This window comes from Dipodomys ordii, unplaced genomic scaffold (assembly GCF_000151885.1).
Source record: "Dipodomys ordii isolate 6190 unplaced genomic scaffold, Dord_2.0 Scaffold112, whole genome shotgun sequence".
Classification (NCBI taxonomy): domain Eukaryota; kingdom Metazoa; phylum Chordata; class Mammalia; order Rodentia; family Heteromyidae; genus Dipodomys; species Dipodomys ordii.
Genome location: NW_012267328.1, coordinates 2,811,075 through 2,817,074, shown reverse-complemented (window position 1 = coordinate 2,817,074; position 6,000 = coordinate 2,811,075).

The window sequence follows — 6,000 nt, the reverse complement described above, 5'->3', positions numbered from 1 at the left end:
AGCTGGGAAGGGATGGGAAGGGTAAACAAAGGAGGAGGCTGCAATGCTTGGTAAGAAATGTACGCATTATCCTGCCCATGCAAGTGTAACCCCTCTGTACAGTATGTTCACAAATAAAATAAAATTAAAAAAAATAATTAAAAAAATAATTAAAAAAAAAAGAAAGATTTGCTTGGTATCTTGATCCAGTAGGAACTCTGGAATTTTGGCTGGTCTGGGACATGAGTTAAGATCTTCCTATTTGATCTGAGCATACCACCCACTGTCTAATATTCAATCATAATTACTACAAGCATCGGAAAGACTAGATTTCCTCTCACTACTCTTACTAAAGAGGCTAGGGTTTGGGAAGGAGTCAAAAAAATTTCTGAGGTTAGGCAGCTCTGTGTCACATTCTACAGTACGGAGCTGAGGAATTATCTGAAAGTCTTTGAATCCTCGACAGTATCTCTTGAAGTGGGCAGAGCAATGATTCTTCCCACGTGTGATTATTGTGAAAATGACATGGAATGTTGTATGGAAAAATGAAAACATTTTGTATGCCTGTCCCTTGAGAATCATTCAAAAACAAAAGCTGTTATTAGTGGTTTTGATAATAACATCGACAGAGAGTCTTCAGGACAGAAACCCAACTTTATTTAAACTCTCCCACCAACCTGTTTGTCTAGTCATTCAGAGTTCCTTTTCACCTGTCATGGATTTACCTTCCTCCGTCCACTAAACCTAATCCTCCTAGTCCCATAAAACTTTCTTTTATCTGAAAAGCTCTGCCCCAACTGGCCTTCAAGGAGATGCTGTCAGAATTGCCAGATTCCATTCACACGCCCCCTTTAACGAGGCCTTTCCTCAAAACTCTGGCCCCTGTGGATTTCTCCCGTACTTTATAATACAACCGCAGGTTTGGGGGTAACTCCTATGACTATATAGCTAATTGTGTATGATCCTTTTGCTTTCCCTCATTAGCTCCTGTCTTTAAGTCTTGTCCTGGGAGACAAACTATGATCGCCTGAAATAGATGGGACTTAGGTAAGACCTACTTCTCTATAAAATTCCATCTATCCTAGGAGCATCCATCTTGTCCTGAAGACAGTTACTCAAGGGAATTCAGTCTCCTGTGCCCTACCTTGGCCTCAATCCCAGAGTGAAGACTTGTATGTGACAGAGCATCCTTTATCCTCTCTGTTTATCCTGTTGCATAGATACTTCTGTTGTCCAAAACTCAGTCTCTCCTCTGCTTCTGGTGACCTCCACAGACTTTATCCTTAACACTGCCGTACTTGCTGGGATTTTTAAACAGACCTTTGATGTTAGCCTAAATCTTCCTTTGTGTCGAACGTTTGGGTGTCCTTTCACACATTTTGTGTAGATTCGGAATTATTTGCCAACCGATGCTTGATTTGTGAAGGGGAGTTTATGAGGCGATCACGTCATTGGAAATCACTGGGTAACATTTGGCCAGGCTGCATGCGGTTGTTCAAACAGACTTCCTACCTCTGGACACATTGTCTTCCATTGCATTAGCTATCTGGAAGAACTGCATTTGCTTCCTTTCTCCTTGGATGCTTCTTGTTCAAAGACTGCATTTGTTTGTTTTCCTTTCTTTCACTGGAGAAAGCAAGAGGGAAAAACCAAATGGTAGGATCTGAAAGAAGAGACCCTCCCCCCCCCACCGGGAATTCTCCCTTTTAATCAGTGCTTCTGGCCAAAGGGTTTCCAATCAAATGCCCTTCGAAGCTTGTCAGTTCTCCTCCAGGCCCCACCCGCCACCATGAGCCACACGGTCTTGGCAGGGTAATGTATGACATTGGTCTGCCCTACAGATGAGACCATCTGGCTTGACCATCTTGAAGCTATGCAAGGCGGGGGGGGGGGGGAATGCAGCCCTGGTATCAACCTGCTACATGGAGAGACAGGCAAGAGACGTGGACAAAGGCATTTTTCCCCATCTCCTCCACTGATGGGGCTTTCTCCCATCTGGGCAACATCATCGACCCCTATGCTAAGGGACAAAAGGTAATTTTTCAGAAGCCTTCATCGCCTTGGGAGCTCCTGATGTTATTGGCCAGGCTTTCTTTTATTGGCAAGTATGCAGTCACCCCTGGCTCTTCTGGAGGCTCTTTGGATGGATGGCTTATTTGTGCTCGATGGAATCTCCCTGTGGGCCCAGTTTGGGTTTAAGAACACTGAGCGCTACTTGACTTTCTATTGATAAGAAGCCTCACCCTCCTTCACCTGGAGACGCGTTGGCCTGTGGGGTGTTTGTGGGGTGAACTCCATGTAGCCACCGCAGTCAGCTTTCCTGCGGGTGTACGGCAGAGTTGTTCCCAGCTGCCACAGCCCATGCAGACGCTGGAATCTCAGCGAAAAGCCACAGCATCTCACCGAAAGGCAGAGGACAAGCGACTTACAAGACATCGTCCTCCTCCTCCTCTTCCTTCAAACACCACAGCTACACACACAGCTCGGGAGATGATGTTATTGTAGACACACTAATTTTGAGCTGTGTTAATTCAAAGGGGGAAAACGACGTTATGGTCAGGGAAATGTCCCCCAAATAGCCAAAGCTGGATCCACCCTGGTGATAATGTTGATTTGGGGGGGATAGTATTTATGAGTTTGAAGACCCAGGATGACTTATTCAGATGCAAACTTCCAGAAAGGTCCTAGAGTCATGTCAACCGACAAATCCTGCTTCACCCTCGGCTCCCTGCAGTTTCACCCTCCTCCAGATGGAGCGAGGGAGCCTCGGTCTTCTTCGTGGGTGTTCCCACGTCTCTTCTGAGAGGGTCACCAAGGTCAAGGCGTGGCTGTGTGACTCTCCCAGGGCTTTGCCACACGCTCCTCTGCTGATCTTGAGGCTGTAAGCTAGTCACCGAGAGCTGTGTTGCCCTCTGCCATGTAAACAACACTCATTTCAGCAAAGACCTTGACCACAGCCTACTTCTGTGGCAGGAAGACACTACAAGCTTTTAAGCATCTCTTCACAGAATCCCCCCCCCCCATACTACCTTCTCCCTTGCTGTTTCTTTGGCTTCGTGTTTAGCACTTACCAAAGACGGTGTCTCTTTTTAGTAGCTTTCAGCTATCCTGAGCGGGAGTCGCAAACAAATGCTGAAGTGTTCCTAAGTGGCAGCTACAAGTCGGATGGCATCAGAAGGAAGCGATGGATGTAAGTTCTCTGCGCGTCGGAGTAACTTGCTTCCACTTCTGTCACTAGCTTAGGTGAATTCCCTTAGTTTTACCCATGTCCTTTTGAATTTAGAGTAGCACCGTAATGCGTGGAGGCCTAGACAAGAGTGTGTGTAGCTTCTTGTTATTTGGGGGAGCAGCTAATCATGAACAGAGACTACCAAAACCACGGTGAGTGGCTCACATTGCAACTCTAGCTATTCAAGAGGCTCGATCAAAGCCAGTCTCACTAAAAGAAGAGTAAGATGTGGAAGAAAAACACTCATGTGAAGCTTGGAGAAGAAAGGACAGCTCTTTAACAAGTGCCTAAATCCCCGAAACCTCTCTAGGCCCCAGGGCCTCCGGGAAGTTCTGCTGTGTGGAAGCAGGTGCCTTAGTCTGAGACTGTAAATCTCCATTTGAAAAGAAAATCCAATCCTACTTTGTGTGAACCAGAACAGATGTTTTGGGACCTTAACTGGGAACGACTCAATATAACTCATTCCGCTGAAATGGAAAGCTAACCTAAGCAACAGTAGAACCCGAGAGTTAGAACCGAACTCGTGTACTGTTTTACTTTACAATCTATCCCAAGTGGACAATCCGAACTCAGAGGTAAATCTCATACCTAGGCAATACATCTACCTGCGTGTACTAGACAATAGACAGAGGAAAGGAAGAGGAAGAGAAGGTGAGACTGGGGCTGGGGCTGTAGCTGAAGTGGTAGAGCACCTGTCTAGCAAGCACAAAGTTGCAAGTTCAATCCCCAGCACTAGAGAAATAGAGTGGGAAGAGAGGGAGGGGAGGAAAGGGAAGGGAACACATGGATAAATAACAGTAATTAGATGAACACCATCTTCCAGTTAACTGTGGAGCTTTTAAATGAAACACGATAGAAGGCTAAATACAGCTGGTAGAAACTGATCAATAACCCACAGTGCTACAAAAGCGACTGTTTTATGGGTAGTTGAGAGCAACAGCTTCTGGACCTAGCCAACACTTACACGGTTAGAAATGGCTGCTTAAATGCTTATGTCTTGTTTTTCCCCTACTCAAATTGAACTTCTGTTCATCTTCCAGTCACCTTAACTTTAGGGAAAAACAAAACATAAGTATGTGTCAGCCTCTTCGTATAACAAATATTTAACAGAATGAGCTGTTTCCCTTGGCCAGTTCATTGACTTCTTGAAAGTTGTACTGGATGAATGACTTTTTGGGTGGCTCAGTTTTCTAAGGAGGGTAAAGCTAGTTCACTCCAAGTAGAGTTCTCTAATAGAAGCTAGAGAGGTCCTTCTGGAGTTGTTCAGAATGTTGGAGTGGGTGTTTCTCTTGCTTTATTAATGTTTCAGTCTTTTGATAGCACTAGAATCTTTATCAAAATACTGAAGTTCTGCCAACAGGAGGCTCTCTCCCATTCTATTGTTTTGTTTTTTTTGGGGGGGGATTGTATTTTGGTCAGTCATGGGCTTGATCTGAGGGCCTGGGCTCTGTCCCTGAGCTTTTTCATTCAAGGCTAGCACTCTACCACTTTGAGCCACAGCGTCACTTCCAGTTTTCTGGTGGTTCACTGGAGATAAATGTCTCATAGGCTTGCCTGCCTGGGCTGGCTTTGAACTACGATCATCAGATCTCAGCCTCCTGAGTAGCTACGATGACAGATGTGAGCCACCGGCGCCCAGCTCTGCCTGAACTTTAAAGGGAAATATTTCTAATTCCTATACCTATTTTGTTTAACGTCTTGGTTTTGAAAACCTGAGTCCTCTGTCAGAAATGGGACCTTCATCAGGCATTGGTGCAGATCCCATCTTAGCCATTTCCGTGCAGGGTTCCACGTGTCCCCTATTTTCAGGTCTCTTAAGGTGGGGTTGTGTTTTCTGCTCTCCAAAACCCCACAGAGACCAACATGGTAGGTGGTCCAGACATACTTGAAAGTGCAGCTCTTACCTCTTGTGTTACTAAGACATAGTCATTACCACAGCGTGCTCTGGGCCGTGCTGACAAGACGAAAGAGGGTGAATTCCGTGGAGCAAGGTCATTTTGCAGAGAAGGACACAGCATCTTGGGAGATTCATAGTTGGAGCATGAATTCCCTGATGTATTTCATACCAAGTTGGAGTTTTTCTCAAGTCCCACAACGAGAGCATCCGTCCTCTCCATTTCCAAAAAGAAAGGTTCAAATGTAAAGAAAGAAAAGACAGGTAAGGCTAAAGATTTCTTTTCCAGAACATAAATTTGCGGTGCAGAGAGGGTGCTCATTTTACCTGCCGCCTACTGAGTCTCACACCTGTGAAATAGTAACATGACTGGTGAACGGACTGCATGCCTTACATAAACCCTTATCTCCTGTCATGGACTCAAGAGGCTGAAGGGCATGTGACAGCTTCAGACAGATCTCTGTTCCCCAACCATTACCCATTTTAAGCATTTGTTTCCCTAACGTGTTATGGGAAAATACAATTGGTGACACCCACTTTGGATGCCCAGTATTTAATATTGAATCCTATTTAACGCTCTCCAGGTAAATGATACACTCTGAAGAGCTGGGACAAATTCTGGTCTTGCTTTTGTCATTTCCAAGTCTGTGACCTTTAACAAGTTACTCAAACTCTTTAAATATCCATTTTCTCAAATAGAAAATGGAGATAATGACTTGTATTTCACAGTGTTGTGGATTATGGATTGAATACACAGCACGAAGTGTAGCACCCTGGATATCCCTAATACATGGTCCATATTTTTTTTAACTTTAAATGTCAAAGTGCTATATTTAGAAACAATAGATGACTTTCTAAACATTAATTAATGGCAATGCATTTTTTTTCTAAAACTTTG